The following is a 25,033-nucleotide window of genomic DNA, read 5'->3' on the forward strand; positions in this document are numbered from 1 at the left end:
TGCTTTCTAGGTCAAGGGGCCAACAAGTGTCCCAGGAGAGGCTAGTTTAACTCTACCTTCCAGGAAGATGAGACAGCAACCCACTGCCGGTATCATAACAAGCAGAATAACAGCCCTAAAAGTGTCCACATCCTAGTCCCCGAATCCCCCGAACATGTGAGTATGTGAGACTCTAGGGCAAAGAGGAGCCAAGGTCGCGAATCAGCTGACTTCAAAGAGATTATTCCAGATGATTCGAGGGGGATGAACCTAATCACAAGGGCCCCTAAACATGGAAGAGGAAGGCAGGAGACCACGTGCCACAGGAACATGATGTCGCCCACTTGCAGGATGGCTTTCCAGAGGAATGCGGTTGGCTTCTGGAAGCTGGAAAGGGCGAGAAAACAAATTCTCCCTTGGAGCCTCCAGAGGGGACACAGCCCTGCTGATGCTTTAAGCCCAGAGAGACTCGTGTTCCCTTCTGATATCCAGGATGTTAAGAAAAATAATTTGTGTTGTTTTAAGCCACTAAATCTGTGATAGTTTTGTTACAGCAGCAGTGGGGAACTAATACACCCATCTCAGATGGTGGGTATTCTCAAGAATTGTAGGAAACACTGCTGGACATGTGGTCAGAATGAAAGAAGCTGGCTGTCCTGGTTAGTTGGTGTGCAGAGGGATCTGATCAAGATGAGCTGTGTCCCCCTTTCTGCAGACCACCCCCAGCCACTCTCCCATTCCTGGATACTGAGCCCGCACCTTCCCGCCTTAATTACTTGGAAATGCTTCCTTAATATCACACACCCGATGATTCCCTTCAACCGGCTGGAGTCTAAATGGCACTTGAAGAAAGCTTGTGCCATGTTAGCCCTCTGATTAGCTTTTTTCCTGAACTCCAAAACGAGGGTAATCAGAGTGGAGCAAAGATCTGACCATGTGTGCTGGAGGGAGGAGAGGGCAGGGGATCTCTCCATAGCAATTTTCCAATAAGACAGTAAGAGCTGCTAAAAAACAGGCCGATGTCACCCTGCAGGCCTCCGGTCATCTTTCTGTCAGCCCCTCTGTAAACATGAATTCTCAGAGTTACCCTCCCAGCATGGCAACAGCTGCTTAGCTTCTCCTTCTCCTGGGTCTTTCCTCGGAGATAATCCTTTGCTGTTGAGATTGGGAAAATGATGATGAGCCAGCTGTCACTTGTACCCAGCCAGGCCAGACGGTCCAGGTCAGCTTGGCTTGAACTCCCCCAGTGCACGCGGAGCATGACAGCCCAAAGCCCCCTTCTGAGATTCCTGAGAATTTCCAGGTGGGGCCTGGCTTTCCCCTGGTCATATTGGTTCAGAGGAAGATTTATGGGAAGATAATGAGGCTGTCACTCCAGGGCCACTCACGGATGGGAGGCCTTGGCAAAGCGCTCCTGTGGGTCATATTGTTTTTGTAAGCTGTGCCCAAGTTTGACATCTTTATATTCTTTTTCTTTGATGGAGATCTCACCAATGCATGAGCTTTAGGTTCCGTGAAATCTTGATCTGCCTCTGCATCTCACCCCAGGTAGGAGACTGAGACCATTCACCAAAAAAGAGCTCAAGGCATGAGTGAATGTATTGTATCCGTGTGTGTGTGTGTGTGTGTGTGTGTGTGTGTGTTGGGAGAAGGGTGGGATGTGTAGAAGGGTTTCACACTCATAGTTGCCACTGGGCATCTTGCTCTTAGAAATTCTCTTTAGCCTGGTGCCTGGGACTCACCTCTCAATGGCTGTCTGGTTTCTCTCTCCCCAGGTCTTCCCTCTGCCTTGGCCTCCTTTCTCCTCTCCTTCCTTCAACCATCCATCCCCTTTGGTTCTTCTCCTGGAGCCTCTCCCCTCTGCCCTCTCGAAGTTCATCTGGGTATTTTTTAGAGGCTGGCTTCCCTAGGAAGATTTCAGACATTTGCTATTAGGAAAGTATGTTTTTTTTTATATCATCACATGGCTTTCATGGGAAGTGCTGGGCTCTTGATTCTAGAGTTGGGGTCAGTAGATCCAAGGGCCTGGGGCTAACCAGTAGTGGTGCTGCCAGGGAACCTGAAGAAGCATAGGTGGCCTGGAAAGGGGGTCCGGCTGAGTGTTTTGGTAAAAAGTGAGTGCTCTGAGATGCTGGTCCTAGGTCCATCTTTCCTGTCTTTTTTGTAAGTCCTGGGACTTGCCACCAACTGAATAGCACTAGGGAGAAGGGCCGTTTCCTCCTTGTGCCCAGCTGATCCGTCAACCCCAAATCCTCCCTTCTTAGAAGGAACTGGAGTGCAAACTCTTATAATTAAAAATCTTATTCAAATTAAAACTACACCGAGATTTTCATCTCACTTCAGTAAGAATGGCAATTATCAAGTAATAATCAATGTTGGCGAGGATGTGGGGAGAAAGGTATACTCATACATTGCTGGTGGGACTGCAAATCGGTGCAACCACTCTGGAAAGCAGTGTGGAGATTCCTTAGAAAACTTCAAATGGAAACATCATTTGACCCAGTTATCCCACTCCTCGTGGTATGCCCAAAGGACTTAAAAAGAGCATCCTATGACTCGGCCATATCAGTGTTCACAGCAGCTCAATTTACAGTAGCTAACTATGGAACCAACCTAGGTGCTCTTCAATAGATGAATGGATAAAGGAAATGTGGTATATACACAACGGGATATTACTCATCCATAAAGAAGAGTATGGTATTTGCAGGTAAATGGATGGAACTGGAGACTATCATGCTAAGTGAAATAAGCCAATCCCAAAAAAAACCAAAGCCTGAATGTTCTCTCTGATGTGCAGATGTTGACTCACAATAGGCTTGGGTGGGGGGTGGGGAAGGTGGGGAGTGGAGGTTCATCATATTGGACAGGGGGGTAATGGGAGGAAGGGGGGATGGAAATAGGAAAGACAGTAGAATGAATTGGACATAACTTTCCTGTGTTCATATATGAACACATGACCAGTGTAACTCCACATGATGTACAACCACAAGAATGGGAAGTTGTACTCCATGTAGGTATGATATGTCAAAACACACTCTACTGTCATGTATAACTAAAATGAACAAATAAAAAAAAGAAAAACTTTATTTTTCTTAAAACAATGCTTGTCACAGGGGAAACTTGAAAAACGAGTGAGAAGATAGAAATACTGTGCTGTAGAAATAGGGAGAAGGCAGAGGTGATGGAAAGCTAAAGATGATGCACCTCTGGAAGCACTGGAACCCGTCTTGCTCTGGATCTGCGCAGTGAGTCCAGAGTTGGTGAACCATGCTAGAAAGGTCGGATGGAAAGTGCTCCTGCACCCTGCCTGAGCCTTGAGAGGAAAATCAGATTGCAGGCGCTTTTCAGATGCAGAACACCTTCAAAATGCCAGCAGAGAGCAAGGGCACGTTATCAGGAAAGCTGCCTACGCGGCTCACAAAAAGACAAGATTTCCAGGCTGACTTGATCTTTGTTAGACATTGATCTTTGACTTTATAATCGGTTGCAAATTCTGCTCAAATCCAAAGGCCAGCTGGTCTCTTGTGGGAACCTAGATTTTATTTGGGGGGAAAAAAGGAATTAAAAAAGGATTATGCTTAAAAATTACATTTTAAACTAATAAGACAATGTATTCATAGCATGCAATAAATTCCTTTTGGTGGTTTTTTTTTCTCTCTCTCTCTCCCTTCTCTCCCTCTTCCTCCTCCTCCTCCACCTCCTCCTCCTCCACCTCCTCCTCCTTCACCTCTTCCTCCTCCACCTCCTCCTCCTCCACCTCCTCCTCCTCCTCCTCCTCCTCCTCCTCCTTCTTTTTCTTCCAGAGGTGCTTTACCACTGAACTACATCCCCAGTTCTTTCATTTATTTATTTATTTATTTTTATTTTGAGACAGAGTCTCACTAAATTGCTGAGGCTGGCCTTGGACTTGTGATCCTCCTGCCTCAGCCTCCTGAGTCACTGGTATGTGGCCATGGTGCCAGCTCCTTTTGTTTGTTTGGTTTTGAGGGGCTACCAGGCATTGAACTCAGGGGCACTCAACCCTGAGTCACATCCCCATTTTTGCATTTTATTTGGAGACAGAGTCTCATTGAGTTGCTTAGTGCCTCGCTTTTGCTGAGGCTGGCTTTGAACTTGTGATCCTCCTGCCTCAGCCACCCAAGTCGCTGGGATTACAGCCTTGTGCCACGGTGTCAGCTCCTTTTGGTCTTAAAACATCTTAACGATTTGGAATTTATAGGGACTTGAAGACCCATCTACTCCATCCCAATTATCAAGATGTGCCTTCCCTGAAAAGATTTGCAGAGCAGTCTCAGTTTATACTCTAGTAGATGACTTGCTGGAAAATGGCATCGATTTCCATTATAGAAATGTAGAAATAATACAGGCCATTTTGGAAAACACTGACCCATCTATGCTAATATTGGAGCTAGGAATGACTTCAAGAGTCTGGCAGCTTTTGTGCCTGTGCCTCCTGGAAGATCACCAACATCTGAAGCCCAATGACAGCTTAATTCTGTTTTGGAAAGCCCTCCAGAATCTGGATCTCACAGTGTCTGGTTTTTAGTACCTAATCATCATTCTTACCAGGATGTTCTTTGCAGAGAAGTTGATTTTCTCCAGCTGCAACTTAAGCACAGGTCTATGGGAAGCAGGAATGAAAAATCGACGTGGTTTTAAGTACATGTCTCTCCCAGGGCGACGGCATCTCTGGGTGTGCTGGTCATGCCGTCTCCACCTCTCCCCTCCTCTGTTCTCTGCTCTGCATGGGCACCAGGAGGCCTGAGGACAGCAATGCCCGGGGTCCCTTTGCCTCTGGATTCTGAGAGTCGGCCAACGGGAGGCACTGGCACAGAGGAGGAGACAGAAGACCGAGAGGTCTTCTCTGTTGGGTCGTGACTCGGACCACGGTGGTGGCCCCATGATCTCAGCTCCTGTCCAGTGGCTGCCTCCTCATGGTGCCAGTTTTCTCGAGTCTTTGAGAATATCTTTTCTTCTCTGGAGTCTTCAGGACCAGAAGTGGCAGTAGCCCTGACTGTGGGTGAACTCTGAGTTTCCTTGACCTGCCCACACTCTCTAAACAGCCCCATCACTGAAGTCTCTGAACCCTAAGGGCTGGATTCTGTTTCCGGGCAGAATTCTGCCTGAGGAATGACAGGGTGGCAAGATGTCTGAAACCTCTTAGCATTGGCCAGCATCAGGGGACTCCATCAGGTATCAAGTGCATCCCATTTGCTCCCTGGGTTTCCTCCAAAGGTCGAGGCTTCCCCGTTTGTTCCGAGATCAGCAGGACTTCCATGGACAACTGTGCTGCTGGGCCACCATGGAGAAGCTTCTGGAATGGAAGTCAGGAGTGATCACAGGTACAATCTACTTCACTGTCTAGGGTCAGGGGGAGATGATGGAATAGACAGCGCTCATCTGTGGTCCCTCTATGGATGGGGAAGGACGTTTGCAGAATGTGGTGGGGGCTGCAGAGACAACCTCCAGCCATGCCCCCCGACCTCCTCAGCACTTGCCCTGGTGTGCTCAGTCCTACTTGTTGGCCCCTGTGAAACCTCTTCTCCTCCCTCTCTGTCCTGCCCAGCCCTGCTTCCGGGGCTCTTTCAAAACAGAAAGCCAGGCAATGAGGCAAGGTACCTGGCCCTGGGAAAACTCCATTCTGATCCCTAGGCAACCTCTTACAACCTGCAATGTGTGATGAGCCCCTTCACGCCCTGGGCCCCAGTTTCCCTATCTATAAAGAGATGCCCTTCCTACCTTTCCCTCCCAGGGGTTACCCTAGACTTCAGTGTAAATGCATGCATCAGGGCACTTTGAAAATTATTTTTGCGTCACCGGTGCGGCCCCTTCTTCTCTGATACCTCACATCCAAGTTCTCAGGAAATCCTGCCAGCTGGACCTCCAAGATATCCCTAGAATGCAGGTAGCACTGCACCAATAGCCTCCAAACTGGATTTCCTATCTTTATTTAGGTCCCTTCCCCCTCCCCCCAAGTCTGCTCTCCACCCAACAGCAAAAGGAATTTGGGATGGGGAAACCGGGAATTGAACTCAGGGGCACTTAACCCCTAAGCCACATTCCTAGCCCTATTTTGCATTTTATTTAGAGACAGGGTCTCACTGAGTTGCTAAGTGCCTCACTTTTTGCTGAGGCTGCCTTTGACCTCATGATCCTCCTGCCTCAGCCTCCCAAGCTACTGGGATTACAGGTGTGCGCCACCTCGCTGGGCTGCAAGAGACATTTTTTAAAAGTATAAATTAAAACATGACCACCATGGGTTCAAATCCTAGTATGGGGGGGGGGACAGCAATCATCCTCCAGTGGCTCAGGTGGACAGAAGCCAAAGACGCTTCAAGTCCTCTGCCAGGTTCTGGTGGTCTGCTGCTCTCCTGGCCTGCGCTAAGGCCTCTCTCTCTGCCTGGTTCACTGCTTTCTAGTGTGCCTGGCTTTCAGAGCACACGCCCACTCCAGGGCCTCTGCTCCTGTGCATCCCTCTATTGGAGCGTATCATGGGCTCCTGACTCCTTCCGACCTCTGTCCAGGGTCTCGCAGCAAAACCTCTTCACTCCACAGCACTGGGCTTGGGGCTCCTGGTTCTGTGTCCCTGACTCTATTGCTCTCTGCATCTCCTTCCTCCCAGAGCCAGCTGTCTGCTCACTCACCTGCTTGCTCCTCTCTGGCTCCCTGGACAGAACACCCGTTCAGAGCTGAGTCCCCACAACAGTGCCTGGCAAGGAGTAGATGCTCAGCAAATGTCTGGTGAAGGAGTGAGTGAATGAATGAAGGGAGCCTGGGTGTTATTCTCATTGCTTTGACTTAGATCTCTTTACAGAGACAGGCCCTGGCGTATGTTTGGAGATATCTCCATGAGGCTGCGTGTCCGGCAGGGAGTAAGCCTGAAGCACGGGCAGTTGGACTTTATGGCTCTTACAGGAAAGCGGGGATGGTACCCACGCGGGCTCATGAGAAATTTCTTAATGCGTATATAAAAATTAGTCTTGGAATGTATAATCTTATTTTTAAAAGAGGCTAGGACTAAAATATGCCGAGTGTTAGTTTTATTCTGCAAACATCGTGGCAAAAAATGCAGCGTCTCGATAATTTCCCACTTCCTGTGACAATACAATAGTTCCAAAGCCCGGTTCTTTACAAGGAGGAAATGCTGACCGTGACCTTGGAAGTGGGAGGGTGGAGGGGAGGAGTGAGAAGAGAGAGGCTCTTCTGGAGGGATGGGCCGGACAGGTGTGCCAAGGATCGTGTGGAAGAGATGAGTCCGGTGGCAAGTTTTGTTCAGGAGGAAGAGTTTGGGCTCTGCTTGGTGACAGGGTGTGCAGAGGTGTGTGCCTGGTAGGAAGGATATCATAAGCAAAGGGAGTCCATGGGTCAGAGGCAGGCTGTAGATGGCTTTCAGTGGAGCAAGGACTTAGGGCATAGAATGAGAACCAGCTTGGCCACTGGATGGGAAGGTCTGCAGCCTTTATGCAGTGTGTGCTGGTGGAGCACTGAATGCGTGGCAGGTTCTGGGCCAGGATAGAGCTCTCCTGGGAGCCATGGGTGGGGCTGAAGTGGGACTAGAATTGCAGGTACCTGCAGAATGGATGGAAACAGAACCCACCCTCTACCTCTCTAGTTACCACTTCTCCAGGCCCAGGAACACTTTTCCCTGAATAAGAGGAACCCAAATGAGCCTGAGGGATTTTTAAGTTTTGGGTTGTTCCCAGGTGGAAGGGAGCTCCGTGTGTCACACTTGGACACAGTCTCGCATCACAGCTGAGGGAGCCATTTGTGGTCAGACGGCTCCGGGTTTGAGTCTGGACTTTGCCCCTCAGTAACCAAGTGGCCTAGGAGCCTGGCTTCTCTGAGTCTCGTTTCCTTACCTGTTTTAGAGGGTGGAGACTGTGTACCTGTGAGACAGTGAGCCTACGGCCTACCTGGAAGAAGTGTCTGGGGGCCACCGTCATGACCCTTACTAACAGGAACATATGGCCACCAGATGCTTCCCTGACAGTAGCACTTCCCTGACAACAGAGGACCCAGCTCAGCCACCCACCTGGAAGGGACCAGGTTCAATTTCTAAGAGCCACGCATTAACGAAGATGACCTACATTTTGCAGACACAAGTGCCCCTTCAGACACTTTTCGTTGGCTGACTACTTTCAGCTGTTCCAAGCATTTCCATGTTTCCGCTTCCTGTCATCTGCATAGCTCCTCAGTGAGGTAAGTAGGATTCATGGATGAAAGAGGGGAGCTGTCTCACTCTGTTGTGAGCTCTAAGGAGAGCAGCCCAGCCATGACTGGCAGTGTGGTACGGTGAGCCCCGAGCATCCTTGTCACACACAGATGAAGCTCAGCTTTCCAGAGTCCTCAGTATGAGACCTGACTGTGGCCAGGAATGTCTCCCTGGGTTGGATTTGGGCCCTGACTCCTACCTGGGGCTGGCCCTCCCCCGATAATTTGCCTCCTGCCGAAGGGGCAGAAGACACAGCGGATGCTGTCTCTTGCTGGTCCCCTCCTGCTGTCTGGGTACCATGGCAACAGATGGATCGCTCAGACCCATGGTACTTCTATCACCTAATTCTAAATGCCACCACTGCCCTGAGCTGTCCAGGTTGACCCCGAGAAGATCCACAACTCTTCTCAGGCACTGAGAGCTGGGCTGCTGGTCAGCCTTGGAGGTCACCTCAACAGCAGGTCCCTGCGCTCACGCTCGCCTCCAGGAATCACTGTAGAAGTCTTTCCATGAATTTCCTGGCTTCCCGCCATGAGAGCGAGGACATGCTTTAGGAAATGGTGTTTGTCTCCTTATAGATTTTGAGGTGCTCGGCAACAGGCCCATGCTTTCATTAAAATTTTAGGGGCAGCACTTTGCATAGAGCAGGTTCTCACAGCATGCCTTGGTACCAGGCCTGGACGGGCTGTGACCAGCAGAACCAAGACTTAGTAGCTCATTGGTGGAGGAGCTGGCACTGCAAGCCAGATCACAGGTGGGAATATACACAGGTGAGGATATACACACGTATCCATACACATGTGCACACACACATACTGCAAAAAGATGGAAATAGATATTTAAAAATGCCAGTAAGTGTTATCTGTGGCCAGATGAGATTATGGAGGACTTTTAGTCTATTTTACATATTTTTTTTTCCTGTAATTTCCAACTTGTATTCTGAACTCATATAAAATGACTTTGGAAATTAGATATTTTAAGAATTTTTGAGGGGAAAAGAAGGCTGGGCATGGTGGTGCGTGCCTGTAATCCCAGCAGCTCAGGAGGCTGAGGCGGGAGGATTGCAAATTCAAAGCCAGCTTCAGCAAAAGTTAGGTGCTAAGCAATTCAGTGAGATTCTGTCTCTAAATAAGATACAAAATAGAGCTGGGGATGTGGCTTAGTGGTTGAGTGCCCTTGAGTTCAATCCCCGGTACCCCACCCCCACCCCCAAAAGGCCTCTAAGGACTGCCCTCCACCATCCTAAATTTGCTGCTGGATTCTAAGGAGACATCCCTGCTGCTTTCAATTACCAGGGAATAAAAGGAAGGCTGCCGAGGCATTTCAGCTGGAAGAGTGGGGGCTATGATTCTACAGTGTTTTGCTTATACACCCAACTAGAAAATGAGCCATCTTGTGTTTTGAGTAAATCTCTTCCACTAATCATGGGGATACTCCAGGTCTACCCAGCAGAGTGACTGGTATAATTACAGATTCTGTCTCCCGAGGATAATGCCAGCAGTCAAGTGGATTGTGCACGAAGCAAGCCCAAGCCTTCCTGGAGCTGGGAGAGACGTGGTTCTTCCCTGTGTCATGGACACCAAGGGTGAGAAGGGATGGTGGAGACAGACTGCAGGTGGAGACAGATGTGTGGCCATCGCTATTGCGAGTATCTTCCAAGGATTCCCAAACAGGTAAATAAATTTGGTATCCAGAAAGGATTTCCATAGTCCAGGAATCTCTTTGAGGACAGATGACCCAAGCCTGACAAGTGACTTCTCCAGTCAGGCCCTGTCTCTTTGGTGAGCCAAAACAGTTTGTCCTCATCCCGGGGTTGTGGCCAGTTTAGTCACACACTCCATTAAAATGCATGCAATTTAGAGTCCAAAGAGGTGCGTGAAAAATGACCGATAAAATGTGTCAGGGCCTAGTCACAAGGCCATCTGTCATTCCTGTTTCCTCCCCAGGGGTTTGGGGACAATGCCATGAAGATAGAGGGTGACTTGGCTCTGGAATCCTGACAACATGACCAGCCTCTTCCCTGCTAATGTCCACTCGTGGTAAGGCAACGTGACTCAGGTCCAGCTCAAAGAAGAAATCCTTTGTAAGAGTCCATAGAGGTTATTTTCCTGACTATAAATGATAGCGTTGGATAGAAACCCTTTCTAATTCAGCCCTTTTCCATCATCAGACTCCTGATTCCATCCCCTGATAAAAACAGCAACTCACAAGAAAGATAATGAGGAGGTGAGATGATTCTCAGTGTGTATGTGTGTGTGTGGGGGGTCTCAACCCTCTAATCTTTTTGTGCTTTCTTGGCATCTTGAGATGCAGAACCTGCATTAATTAGCCCCGTGATCTCCCCCCCCCCCGCCTCCCCCCTCGTGGATCTTACTGCCAACAATGACCCTTAAATTCCTGCCTGTCCTCTGTCACTCAGCTTCTGACCTCAAAATATGACAAGGGTCACAGCCACGTTAGCCACATGAAGCCAAGAGAGGAAAGATGAAGGCCTGGAACTAAATCTACCTTCTTGCATCCTGTTTCCAGAAGGAAGAGTATGAAGCCCCAAAAAAGGTAAAGATGCAGGGATTCCAAGCAGAGGGAGCCCTTCGTCTTAGGACACAAGGAAAAATAGGGCATCGAGAAAAGGGATTTGCCATTGTAAAGTGTGAACCACACAGCGGAGTTCACAGTAAAGCATGACTGGGCAGTGTGGCCAGTGGGTCTGGCACTGGTGGGGAAAACTGGGACATCGGGGCAGACAGGAGTGTGCCCCCAGTCCCTTTCTTGTACTTCTGCCCAACAACAACTGCTTTGCTTCTACCTCTCAGATCATGTAGAACTTCCATTTTGGCCAAATGGAGCTCAAAACTACACAAAGAATAGAATTTGTTGGTGGTGGTTTTGATACTGGGGATGGAACCCAGGGGTGCTTAACCACTGAGCCAACATTCCCAACAGTTTTTATTTTAAGACAAGTCTTGCTAAATTGCTTAGGACCTCGATAAGTTGCTGAGGCTGGCTTTGAACTCACAATCCTCCCGCCTCAGCCTCCTGAGCCACTGGGATTATAGATGTGCCGCCACCACCGCATCCGGCTAGCGCAGGATTTTGAACGACTAGTTTCCAGAGTGAAAAGGTTAACAGAAGAACAAGCCGATCCAGGTTGCAAACCAAACTGAGGTGAGGGCAAGATTAGGGTATGAGCTCTGGAAAAAAAAAATGCAGTCTGTCTACAGTCTGTCAGAGGGAGGGAAGGACGCTTCACCTGGAGATCAGAGAGGGGAGAGCGGCAGGTCAAGGCAGGGATGACATCCTCGGCCCCACGGCTGCGTTTCTATTTCAGCTCACCTGGACTTCTGTATGAGACTCTTCTCTTTTAAGTCTTCCAGACATTTAGTAGCATGAGTGTGTGTGTCAATCAGGGTTCAGTACAGGAAACAGAGCCGAAAAGGATCTGATACAGGGAAGTGGGCGTGCACACAAGACATTAGAAGCAATGGGGAAGTGGAGTCCAGGGGCCAGTGCTAGATTGGAGGTTTCCAGATCCTGTGGTTGAGTCAGGACACTGTTGCCATGAAGCTGTAATGACAGCAGCTGGAACTGGCTCCTGCAGTTGCTCAAACCTATTGCAGCTTGACTGTCACCCTTTCTGTCCCATGCCACCTCCTGGATTCTTTCCTGTGCCTTCCAAAAACAAAGTACCACCAACTGGGTGACCTGAAACAATAGGGGATGATTCCTTCACAGTTTGGGAGGCTAGACCTCTGAAGTCAAGGTCACCACAGGGCTGTCTCGAGACCCTCAGAGACTCTGGGTAGAAACCTTCCATGCCTCTTGCTAGTATGATGGTGGCCACCAATTCACGGCCTTCCTTGATTTACAGCACATTGCTCTGAACTCTGCCCCTGTCATCACATGGCACTGTCCCCATGTGTCTTCCCTTGGCATTTTCCTCTTCCTATAAAGAGACCAGTCATATGAGAGGGAAGTCCACCCTAGGATCTCATTTTAACTTGACGATGTCTGCAAAAACCCTATTTCTAAACAAGGTCACATCCCTGGGCATTTGACTTTAGAACTTCAACACATCCTTCTAGGGGACACAATTTAACTCACGGATCTTTTCTAAACTGTATGGAAGCAGCTCACCCGCAGAGCCTCAGTCACCTCCAGATCTGCAGCCAGGCAGACTGGGAAATGCAGGGTCATTTTTCCATCTCTCCAAATACAGTGAGGGCAAATAAGCGAGGAGAGCCCAACCCATGTGCCCATCACCAGAGGCTACCGGGTAAGCACCGCCATGTCTGGCTGAATAGATTATGCAATGGTGATACACAGAATGAGAGATAGTGCCCCAGAGTGGTCAGCAGCTCTGGGGGGGGGGGAAGGGGGGGAGTCTGGTGGTTGAACTCTGATCCTGGGCCAGCTGCAGGATCTTGGAATGGTCAGTTACTTCTCTTTAACCCTCAGCTTCCACACCTGTGAGTGGGAACAGTATTAGCAGCCCCTTCTCAGGGTCAGGGTTTATGTGAAGACTAAAGTGAGGCAGTGAACTCAAAGTCCCCAGGGTCAGGCACACAGTAAGCAGCCTGCGGATGGGAACTTCTATTAAGTTATCAACCTTACGAAGTTTATTATGCGTCCTGTCATGTAGGGATTTGGATGAAACACAGAGGCAGAGATGACCTGTACAGAAAAGTCCTCTGGAATGTGTAGGACTCTATGTTAGGATCAGAAACTCCAGGAATGTAAGCCAAGGTATAAATTTCCTGCAGCTAAGAATTGTCTCACTTGCAGCATTGACCCATCAGCGTGCCAAGAAGCTGAGGGATTTGGTAGTGGTTGGTCAGATTTGTTGACATAAGAAAAAAGTAGCTGTCAGTGACTACTGGGGTTTTTCCTACACAGGTAATTGTTATGTGTTTGTTCTTGAAAAAGGGAACCAGAAGTCATGTTGACCAGGTTTAGGGCTCAGACTCACACACTTTTTGTGTGTGTAGTTTTTAAATGCATAAAATTAATTGGAGATAACTTTGTGAAGGTCAGCGAGACTTGCCTGGGGACATATTTTGAATTTTATTCTTATTAAATCTGTCTCTTTAAGTACTATAAAGCAGGTAAGTCAGAAATCAGATATTTATTTCTCAGACTGGGCATAGGGAAAATTCAGTTGGCAAAAATTTAGCATAATATATTTTAATAATAAAAAAACAATCCAACAGTAAAATAAGTAGAATATTTGAACAGACATTTCATTGAGGAAGATATACAAATGGCCAATCATCTGAAATAGTCACCCCCCCCAACTTGGAAGAGCCCAAGTCTCCATCAATTGGTGAATTATCCAATAAATTGCAAATTACAGAGAATAATAGTGTACTATACATTTTTTAAAAAGCTAGAAAAAGTGATTTATTTTTATTTTAATAGGTTTATTTTTTCCACATTTTTTTATTGGTGCATTATAGTTGTATATAATGATGGGATTTGTTACATATCCCTGCATGCACCCAAAATAACAACATAATTTGTCCGATATCACTCCCCAGCACTTCTCCCCTTGATAAAGAGATTTTGAATCTTTTCACTAAAAAGAAATGATAAATGTCTGAAGAGTTAGATATTTACCCTGATTTAAATATTATATAATGTATGCATTATTGAAACATCACTTGGTATCCCATTGATATATAGTTTTCATGTTTTTAATAAATTTAAACAGAAATTATTTATTTTACAACATAATTTATTTTCAATTTAAAAATAAATATTCAAATTTAACTTGTACATATGCACATAATGGAATACCACTTGGCAATAAAAAGGGAAAAAGATAGCAATCTATGGAACACAGATGAACCTCCAAAACACGATGCCCAAGTCAAAGAGATCAAACACAAAAGATGATGTGTTACGTGAGTACATTTATGTGATATTCTAGAAACTCTAATGGCAGAAAGCAGATCAGAGGCGCCTGAGTCTGGTGGGGGAGGGAACAGCTCGACTGAGGCAGGGCGATTTCTTAGGGTGAGGGAATTGTTCTGGTCTGGACTGGGTTGTTGGGTATGTTCCTGAACCTATTCCTAGCAGCCGACTCTATCCTGGGAAGAGCCCAGATATGGGGAGATTATTTTTCCAACTTGGGGGCCAGGAGTAAAAATAAAGAGGGAATTGATTGATTTCTATTTCTCTCTTTGTCCACCGTGGGTTTCTGACAAGACTGTTTTCTTTGGAGAACATTTACTATGAAGAGAGCTTAAATGATTTAAAACTTGCAGGTGGGTGGGGAGGAACTAGATCAGGCTGTCAAGCTGGCCCAAAGCCCTCTCCAAAGCCCCCTCCACCTACATATTCTTTGCTTTGAATCTAATTCCCTGTTCCTGGTGGCCACCAGGGCAGCTCGGTGGCCCTCCCTAGCTGCCCTCCCATCTTTCTTTGTCCCTCTCTTTCTCCGAGCTGAAGTGCTGTATCCATGACAGGATGAGCTGAATGTGACTTGGGATGCGGAGGTGAAGACCTGGGAACAGCTGGAGACAGGGGCGTCCCTGGACTTCCCTCGGCTGTTTGCAGATGGACAGCCATCAAGAGCAGCGCATCCACGTCTGAAGGGACCTGACGTCAGTAATGTCTGGGTTTCTTGCTCTTCCCTTCGAGCCTTCTGACGACTCTAGCCTTTTACAGAAAGAGAGTCAGTGATTCATTCCAGAACCTTCTAGGTGCCAGATACTGCACAGGGCGACAGAGACTGTAAGATAAACAGGGAAAGTGTCCTCCATCTTCCTGGCACTCACAGTCTGATTGGAGGAGACAGACAAGTTGGCAGTGACTGCGGTGTAGAAACCTCAGAAGAAAGCTGTAGAGAAACCACTCTGGGAACACAGAGGGGGAAAAAATGCTCTCTCGGCATGCTATTTTTTAAAATAGAAAATTACTTTCTCTCTACTTCCCATTACAGAATTTTAAAAAGTATCCTGGTGGGATATTACTGGGCTGCCCAGGATGTCCTCATGCCTTAGATCAGCACCTCCCTCCTTTCCCACCCCAGCTCCCACCTTCTGCTGTTTTCAGAAGTGACGCCGTCTCAGCCAGGCATCTAATACTGACGGTGATTTCAGGGCAGGGCTGGGTGCACCTTTGCAGATCAGGCCAGTGTACATGGGCAGCTCATCTGCAATTCAGCCAAGAGGCAAATCCAGATGGGTCTGAGCCCAGGAGGAGCAGCTGGAGTGAGAGGAGTGGGAGGTGGGGAGGTAAGGTCAGGAGGAGTGCCAAGCTTCATCCTGGGGGTTGATTACAGAGCCCCTGTGATTGCAGGAGGGAACATGTCCTGGAGGGAACTGAGATCCCCTGATTGAACCTCTGCAAAGACAGTGTGCATCTCACCTGTGCCAAGCACCATGCCAAGAGCTTTCTCTGTGCCATGCCTCTACACAGATTTACTCTTCTTTTATGGTTAAGATTCCACAAATCAACAAGATCTATAGATTAGACTAAAAAGAAACACATCTAATGAACATATGGAAGTTTGCTCTGATTCCTTAAATAGTCAGGTATGAAAACTAAAATTGGACACCATTATGTTTTCATCTCTTATAAATTTTTTAAAGCAAATCCTGGTTTGGTGAAGTTTTGGTAAAATGGTGAAGCTTTGGTAAAAGGAGCTCGTCCATGGCTAGTAGCTGCACCAGTTTATACAATAATGGCATTTTATCAATGTGAATCGAAAGTCTCATGAGTTATACTGGACCAGTATTTCCATTTGTAAAAAAGATAGATAAGGTTGTATACATTGATGTTTGTCATCAATGTATACAACCTTGATTGTTGTGGGTGTGTCTGTTTTGCTCTAAAGATACAGATTGTATACATTGGTGTTTGTATACAATCTGTATCTTTAGAGCAAAAATTGGGAATTACTCAAACACCTTACAGTAGGAAAACTGGTCAAACAATGGATAGAACACACACACTCTTATGCCACAGAGAAACTATGATAGTCAGAATTTTGTTCTTAAAAAGAATATTTATTCATTCTTCGGCCATTCTCTCTTTATATACATGCAGAGAAGAAAAGACTGGGAAGAAATTCACTGAATATAGTTTTCCTTGGGATCATAGGATTATGGGCTATTCTTAGTGTGTATGTGCACGTGCGCGCGCACACGCTTGCTTTAAAATTTCCTACAATGAATTTGAATTAGTTTTGTTATCAGAAAAAGATCATTTAAAAAAATTTGTATTCTTTCCCCTCCCCCCAAAAAAGATGAATCGAATCAAGACTTGAGTCCCAACTTCAGTTTGCATGAAAGAGGAGTACACTGTCGCTATAAAGAAACAATCTCACAAAATGCAGGACATTCTATAAAGAAACTGATCATTGGTTCCAAAAACCAGTGTGACAAGGGACAATCAGGTTAGAGAGTCATCCTAGTCAGTTTTCAATGAAGCATCTATTCCTCTGTCCTGTCCTGATGAAGAGCCGGCTCTGAAAGACACAGTGGAGATGGTGTAGGAGATCTGATGGATTGATGTCTTGTCTCCCTCGGCCACACGACAGATTGCAGCTCCCTGACCTGCACCCACCCCAGGACTGTGATCCATATTAGAGATACCCAGAAGAAGCCATCACATTAAGTTCTCCAGCATGACAAGATTTCTGCACAACTTCAAACTAGCATATTTTTCTTATCCATTTTACGTAATATACCTGTCAGGACCTACCTACCTAAAATCAATTTAGATTTGCTACACCTTCCGTTGGTACCCATCAATGAAACATCAGTTTTTTTTAGCTGCTTGCACAAGTGTGTTCTTCCCAAGACTCACAATATGGTGGGACAGGAGGCACGAGGCTGGCCAGAGGACGATGGAGGAGACCCCACCGCCACTACACCAGCTTCTCTCCACCGCACTGACGTCATCCAACTCCATCCTGGACCCAGGGGAGGTTGTGGGTGTGTCTGTTTCTAATTAACAGTAGAAACTTTTGGTCGAAGGCCCAGAATTTCCCAATAAAGTGGCCAATTTTATCTCACTAACTTCTGTTATTTGATTCAAAAACTTCTGTTGGCGGGTGGAAGGACAAAAATAACTAACTGGTAATCATCGTCCCTAAGGTTTAGTACAATATGTTAATATTTTCTGTCTAACAAACTTTCTCTCTGGAGCAGTATTCTATCTTTCTGGGATGTTCTATTTGCCGAACTTAGATAAATCTTGGCTGTGGGCAGCGACGTCCTTAACCTGACCTAACCCTTTCCCCCTGTGCCGCTTCCCACCAAATGTTCTCACAGGATGGAGTCACTCATGGCAAGCAATGTGCCTCCCTGTGATTCCAACATAACCTCTATGTGGTGCCAAGAGCCTCCACAGACCTGGAGTGAGTGAATCGCAGGATGACAGTGTGAGGTGGAATGGGACCCCACTCCCAGTTAGGTCAACTTGGACCCTATTTGGAAAATAGGATCTTTATAGATGTAGTTAGCCCAGGTGAAACCATCCTGGATTCGCCTGAGCCCTAAGTCTAAATCTGTATTCTTTTTTTATTTTTATTTTTTTGGTACCAGGGATTGAACTCAGGGGCACTTGACACTGAGCCACATCCCCAGCCCTATTTTGTATTTTATTTAGCGACAGGGTCTCACTGAGTTGCTTAGGGCCTCGCTGTTGCTGAGGTTGGCTTGGAACTCGCCATCCTCCTGCCTCAGCTTCCCCAGCCGCTGGGATTACAGGCCTGCACCACTACACCTGGCTAAATCTTATATTCTTTGCTAAGAAAGTCATGTGAACGAAGAGACACAAACACACAGATGATGGCCATATCATGCAGGCTGGATTCTTGAGAAGGATTCAAGGGAGCGAATCCTCCCTTGGTTCAGAAAGAAAGAGAGGGAGGGAGTGAGGGAAGAAGAGAGAGATAGAAAAGAAAAAGCATGAGACACTTGATTTTTAACTTTCACCCTCTGGAACTGCGATGACCAGACGGCAGTCCAAGGAGCCAACACAGGTGCAGAATGGGCAGCTGTGCCGGGTACAGCTCACTTCCTGAATCACAGGGGGAATCACGATGCCTTTAAGAGATGTGCAGCCTCCTGGGGAATCTAAAAGGCAGAAGGAAGGTGTCCCTATCCTAGCTATTTTTTTTTTTTTTTTTGGCAGTCTGTCTGCTTTGCCAATGTTCAAGAAGGGATACTTGAAAAATTAATGTCCCCTAGCCAAATCAATTCCAGGAAAGCTTTGCAAAATAGCTCTCTGCTGTGCCTCCTAATTTTCCCCTCCAGAGGGGACAACCTCAGGCCCCATCAATGCTACACAGGGAATGGAATAATTCAGTGTTGGTGCCAGGGACAGAACGCAGGGGAGGGCAGGGCCACCGTCTGTCTTTCTGTGAGTGGGCATAGTCACAGCCAGAGTTTCCATTAGGACAGAAGCATTTAGAAATGCAGCCATGTTAGAAATGGTCCAGGGGAGCCGGCTGCTGTTCCAGAGGCCTGCGCTGGGCTCTGAGTTAACCCGCTGCTTCTTCCTGGGAAGCGGGGCATAGTGTTTTCAGAGTTTGCAAGTCGGCTGCGGAGCGGTCCTTGGTCCTTGAGTGGAATGCCTGAGACTAGGGCCATTGCTCAGCGAGGCAGGGACAGCAATGAGAGTGGGTTTACAGCAAGGCAAGAGAAAGGCAAGAAAAAAGTGAGATATAACTCAGAGAGAGGGTGGGCAGACGGCTGGGGACTGAAACATGCCTCTGTGGTTAGGTTTCAAGCTTGCATTAGGAGGGGGTGGGAGCTGCAGTGGTGTGAAACTGGCAGGTAGCCACGCCTCTTTGGGGCCTGGAGTTTGTGTAGCTGCTGACCATTTGCTGGAGGAGCTTGTGGCACCTGCACTGCCTTGAAAATATGGCATATGTCCGTAAAACCACAGGAGTGAGTGTAGGGCCTCCTTCTGAAATGCGGGGAAGACCAGTGGTACCCTTTGGTGACTCCAAGTAATCTGCCCACCTTCCTAAGACAGGCTTTTTTCTGTAGCACACACACACAGGAGAGGGGTAATTTATGTCCTTATAGAGTTGTATGATGGTATGGACGTCTCTGGGTCAGTTGCCAATCTTTTTATAGTCACCTTCCTCTGTCGTTGCCCCCCCTCCCATTCCTGCTCACCCCTAGCAGCCTCACAATACCTTGGTTCTTTTTCCCGTGAGAAATGGATTTACTAATAACTCATTTGGCAAACAGCGATTGGGCATTCATGTGTGAACACCGCAGAGCTTCCTGTAGGAAATCAAAAGATGAAAGTCATGAGGTCCCATCCTCTGGGGAGCTGTCAGTAAAACATATTAAGTAGGGCTTGAATGCTTAAGTGCTCCACAATGAGTCCTTAGGAGGTTTCTTATCCAACTCCCCGCATCCCGCTGAAGAGAAACCAAAGAGGCTTAGTGATTTGCTTCCAACCCAGCAACATCAAGGAGTCTCACCCAGGGCTGGGGATGTGGCTCAAGCGGTAGCGCGCTCGCCTAGCATGCGTGCGGCCCGGGTTCGATCCTCAGCAGCACCACATACCAACAAAGATGTTGTGTCCGCCGAGAACTAAGAAAAAATAAATAAATGTTAAAATTCTCTCTCTCTCTCTGTCCCTCTCTCTCTCACTCTCTCTTTAAAAAAAAAAAAAAAAAAAAAAGGAGTCTCACCCACCGGAGGCGCTGGAGCAGAGCTCAGTTCCAAGTTCCATGCTCCTTCCTCTGTAGACACACACACACACACATTCCCAGGGAATGAGGGAGGGGTGGCAGGAGGCAGTCAAGGCCCAGGGCCACACTTCCAGGTTGACCCCTGTGTGGGAGAGAGAGGAGCCTATTGAACATGTCCTGGTAACGTTACCATGAGAATCCCAGCCTCTGTGGGCAAGGGTGGGGATAGACGAAAGGTTGAAGGTAAATATGGCAGGGGAGAGAGTGACACTGTTCTCAAGGACCATATGGTGAAGGAGGGAAGAGACTAAGCATCTTAAATTCATGGCAGCAGCCTCAATCTATTACCAAGGGGCAGAGGCAATTAAAAATCCCAAGATCCTGACTGTATCCTTTGGGTGTGGCCTGGACATCCACTCTCTGAGCTTTCATAGTTCTATGTTGGTGCTTCTAACTCCTTCTCCCTGTTTTTAAAAAAGTCCACGAGGGAATCTTGGGAGGTATGGGCGGGACATAGGGTTCACCTCAGACCACACTGGGGTCTGCCCAGGTCTGGGTGAGGACACTGGCTCACTGGCTCTGGACCACTGTGTATGTGTGTTTTGTGTGTGTTTAAAATTAGGAATAATTTACAGATAGTAAAATTGACCCTTTGATGTTTACAGCTTTGTGAGTTTTGACGGATGGATAGAATCGTGTGATCATGGCTACAATCAAGATTCGGATCAGTTCTATGGCCCAAAATATTCTCAAGGGATGCTTTCCAATGCAGTTCCAGTGACATGGTTTAGGTTTCAAACATGATTCTCCCCACCCCCAATCCTCTGCATGAAAGAAATGTGTCCCAGGTACCTTCTATTTCTAGCGTGGACCACTTTTCTGAGAGTTGGAAGCAACGATTCACTCAACAATCCAGCTCTGCCTCATTAGAGCCGCTGTTGAAAAAGCCAAGTTGCTAATGCCACTTTTCTTGCTCCTCCTGAGGCCAATTTTCTGGACCTGAACAGCACCCACAGTCAATACCTCCTAAGATCGCAAAGATGACTTCTGTGGGAGGAAAAAAATAAAATAAAATCACCTGTTTCCCAGAGCAATCACAGGCTTGGGCCACACCAGCTGTTCCCAGCTCTGGAGAAATCATTTAATTGGTTTGGAGGTCACAGGATCCTCTTCCAATTAGGGTCCCATCACACCAGCTGCCACCTGCACTGGGGACAATCGGACGGGGGGCTTTGTAGGACAAACAGGCCCACTGTTAGCAGCAGCCACAATCCTTTGGAAGCATCTGGCTCCTTCTCAGAGGCAGAGCTCATCTTCATCTCCCGGTCAATTATTGGGGAACAAGGAGGAAATGAACAGAACAGGGATCTTCAGGTCAGCCTCTTTCTCTTTTTCCAGAGCAGCCACTCTAAGGACAGGGCAGGGCTGCAAGGACAGGGAGGAGCTTTCTGCATCTTTCAGACACCTGCCCACCGTGGGTCCTGTGGCCCGTGGACTGCATCCCCCACCCCCATGATGCTGACACAACATTCACTCTGCCTCTGTCTCAAGGCCAGGGAGGGGACCTGGTGACGAGCTAAGTGGCAGGCACACGCTGCACCGGGAGCAGTGCGTGGGAGTAGATTGAACAAAATGTTCTCGTGTGAGGAGGCCTTGAGAGAAAACGGAGTGGGGTGTGGGGCACTGAGGCTCAATGGTGAAGTCAACGACTGGAACCACGCCTTCTAGTATCTACCGTCATGTCTGCTGTGCCCGGGGGGGTCCCGGAGGATCAAGCTGCCCCCTGGACTTTGGAGTGATCCTAGTCTAAGCACAGCTCCCAGACAGACCAGGACTAAGGCTATCAGAGGAGGCTGAGCAACTGAGCCTGTGTCAGACGGGATTTGTTGGGCCCCTACCCCACCCCAACATACTTTCAGCAGGGTGTGGAGAGGGGGCTGTTGTGGTCCCCCCTCGGCCCTGACCAAGCCCAGTCCTGGGACTGTGGTGGGACTCCTGGACCTCACAGCCCCGGGGAATCACACTTCTTACACCAGAGTCCTGTACAGCCCTCCTTAGGCCTGGGGCCACCTAACTACCCCTCAAGTCAGGTGATTCTTGAGTCAAAAGCAAATAATGAAGGAAAGTTCTGGGCCAGAGCCTCACTGAGGCCTCTGTGGGTAAGGCCGGGCGTGAGAGGGTAACCAGCTTGGGGTTAGAGAGATTCAGTCATCCCGGTGGGCTTTGGGGCAGCGGAGCTGACCCTAGTTGTCTGGTACTTGGTTCCTCGGTTGATTAGGACAGGGGTAATAATAAATCCAGGGCTCTGGGATGGTGGGTTTACACACGAAAGCTGTACTCTGGGAACTCTGAGAGCTTTAAGAATTGAGTAGGGGCTAGGGTTGTGGCTCGGCGGTAGAGCGCTCGCATAGCATGTGCGAGGCCCTGGGTTCGATCCTCAGCACCACAAAAAAAAATAAATAAAGGTATTGTGTATAATTAAAAAATATTTTTTTAAAAAGAATTGGGTAGCCCTAGAGTAGCAGGGTCTCTCAGTCAACAAGGCCAGAAATGCCAGGAACCTCAAAAATACAGGAAATAAGAAGACAGTTCATGCAACTGACCCTGTGATGACAGGGTTTCAGACACATTCAGAGCCTAAGAAAACACAGTAAAAACAGAGGTTCCCTTTACTTCTAGCTGCCTGTCTCTCCCCTTCTCCTCCTGGGCCCCAGAAACCAGGGAACTCATCCTCCTCAGGCTCCTCCATCAGACCCGCCTCCCTTTCCACCATCTTGAAACCAGTTCTTTTTAAAACTCAGACTTTTCAGGATCTTGGATGCTTTTCCTTCTGAAGTAGAGGATAAGAAGAGACACTCTCCCCTCTTTCCCCCATGCCCTGCCAGGGCTTCTTAGCTGCAATGGTTCAAACTCTTCAGAAAGGGGTAACCGAGAAGCCATAGGACTGTGCAGGCTGCTGGAGACTTCTGGGCACTCTGAACCAGCTGGAGGCCACCGTCAGCCAGGAGCATCGCCTCATTCCTGCTGGGGCGTCAGGCTCACTTCTTAACTCACACCCCTCGGCCAGTGGGCTGCAGCAGGCTCAGCTTCATTCAGGGGCATCACGTGGACAGTATGAGATGGGCCACGATGGGAACATTCACATCACAGGAACCAGCAAACACTATAAGCCAGGACTACTGCTCTCCCCAGGGCAGGCTGTTAACTGTGCATCTGCCTCCGCTACTTGAGGCCAGGCTTTCCACAGTATCAACTCAGCACCACAAACCACATCTACAGGGGCTCCCATTTCCTCAAATGGTCTGTGGGACAGAAACACCTCCCTTTCTCCAGATTCACCTATTCCAAGTCAAACCCCAGGTTTCTTTCTCCTTAGCTGGATGCCCTTGGGCAATCCCCTGGGCCCCTCAGGTTCCTCATTCATGAAAGAGATAATACTGTTCCTTCCATGAGCAGCTGACACCTAGACGAGCTTTTTGGACAGGCCCACGTCCACGTAACTGTAATCAGCGACCTATGGACAAAGCATTGAATTTATGTTTCTTTCACTAAAGAAGGGAAAAACCAAAAACAAAAAAACCCTTCATCTTCCCTAATATCAGCTCTCCAGGCAGGGCTCCCATCTGTGGACTGGGACTTGCTTTTGACAGTAGTGAACCAAGGGAGGCTCTGTGGACAGGGTCTGCTTTGGGAGCCAGCAACAAGGACCAACTCTGTAGGGAATTTAAAATGAAAAAAATAAGACTGGCTAAAAGTTGGTCTAGTTTTTCAAAGAGCCCCGGCATTGGTGATTCTAAACTTTGTCAATGATAAAATATTCCTCCCCTCTAGGATGCCCTTCTCCCAGCAGGCCTCTGACGGAGCTGCCCCCTCCCTCTGCATGTTCAATAGTTAAGGGAGAGAGCCAGTTACAGTGAGGCTTTGGACACAGTCATAGCTCTCAGGTCTCTCATTGCTGCCACCAATATCTTGTTCTCCTGTGTTCTCGGAAACTGCACAGCATTTTCCTGCTTTAGGGTCTGTGGTACATTTCCAAGATAGCTACCATATTTTGCATCTTGACCCAGCAAGACAAGGAGGCTATTTGTCTACACCTAAAATCTGCTCTAGCCCATGACTTGCTTTGACCAAGAAAAGTGATGATGTGTCAGTTCAAAGCCTAGGTATCAAGAAACCTTGCAAGATCTTCTCTGACTCTTGGAACTCTGCTTCCACCATGTGCAGAAGCCCAGGCTACTCTGCTGGATGACCACATGGTTTGGATTCCCAATCACCCCAGTTAAAAGTCACCCACCCTGGAGGTGTGAATGAGGTGTCTAGCCATTCTAGACTAGCCAATCACCAGCTGACCTGCCAGCTGGCTTCAGTAAGTCAGGTTGAAACCAGCCATACAGCCAGGCATGAAGACACAGGCCTATAATCCCAGCAATGGACCCCAAGGCAGGAGGATCACAAGTTTGAAGCCAACCATAGCAACTTAGCAAGGCCCTAAATGAGACCCTGTCTCAGAAATCAAAAGGGCTGAGGGTGTAGCTCAGTGGTAGAGAGCCTCTGGGTTCAATCCCCAGTAAAGAAAAAGGAGGAGAAGGAGGAGAAGGAGGAGGAGGAGGAGGAGGGGAAAGGAAGAAGAGGAGAGAAAAGAAGGAGGAGGTGGAAGAAGGAAGGAAGAAGAAGAAAAATAAAGAAATCAGTAGTCATACCTGGTCCAAATCCATGGAACCACCCAATTGGCCCATGGACTTAGGTACCTAATAAATAGTGGGTCTTTGAAGCACAAAGTATTGGGATAATTTTTTTAGGCAGCAAAAGCTAACAGAGAAAGTATCTTTGTGCTTGATGCCCCCTCTGTGTCTTTCCTCAAATCTGCATGATTAATGAAATTGTACCTCCTCCTGGAATGTCACCTTTTCAGAGTTCCCAGGCTGGAATCCATCTCATCCACAGCACTTGGTTATCAATTTCTGTGTTTATTGCTGCTTGTTTTGCCTTGCTGCTTGTTTTGCCTTGCGTGTATTGGTACATAAGTCATCAGTGAGGAGGGGCCTTGGGTCTTGGTCATTATTATAATCTCTCGTGTACCTAAGATGCAGTAACTCTGAAGTTCTCAAAATTGAATGGGCAGACAAGTCATCTGGGAAGCCGGTCATGCCGATTCCCAGCCCATTGCCAGAAGATCTGTT

General features: G+C 47.8%; 1 long non-coding RNA gene across 25 annotated transcripts; it reads left to right on the forward strand.

Moving 5' to 3' along the window:
- The first annotated feature begins 1,140 nt into the window (after positions 1-1,140).
- LOC110599451 (uncharacterized) lies at positions 1,141-17,210 on the forward strand. 25 transcript variants are annotated; one of them, XR_013434293.1, is made up of 9 exons: positions 1,142-1,282; positions 1,464-1,527; positions 1,755-1,918; positions 3,783-5,321; positions 7,848-8,178; positions 9,664-9,864; positions 10,138-10,274; positions 10,362-10,417; positions 10,611-17,210. It is a non-coding gene; the product is annotated as an uncharacterized LOC110599451 (long non-coding RNA). The 25 variants fall into 25 exon arrangements; XR_013434302.1 differs by having other exon boundaries at positions 1,144-1,527; positions 10,611-10,747; positions 11,224-17,210; XR_013434304.1 differs by having other exon boundaries at positions 1,144-1,527; positions 10,611-10,747; positions 14,656-17,210.
- Positions 17,211-25,033: the final 7,823 nt, after the last annotated feature.

The sequence above is a fragment of the Ictidomys tridecemlineatus genome, chromosome 2, assembly GCF_052094955.1.
Source record: "Ictidomys tridecemlineatus isolate mIctTri1 chromosome 2, mIctTri1.hap1, whole genome shotgun sequence".
Classification (NCBI taxonomy): Eukaryota; Metazoa; Chordata; class Mammalia; order Rodentia; family Sciuridae; genus Ictidomys; species Ictidomys tridecemlineatus.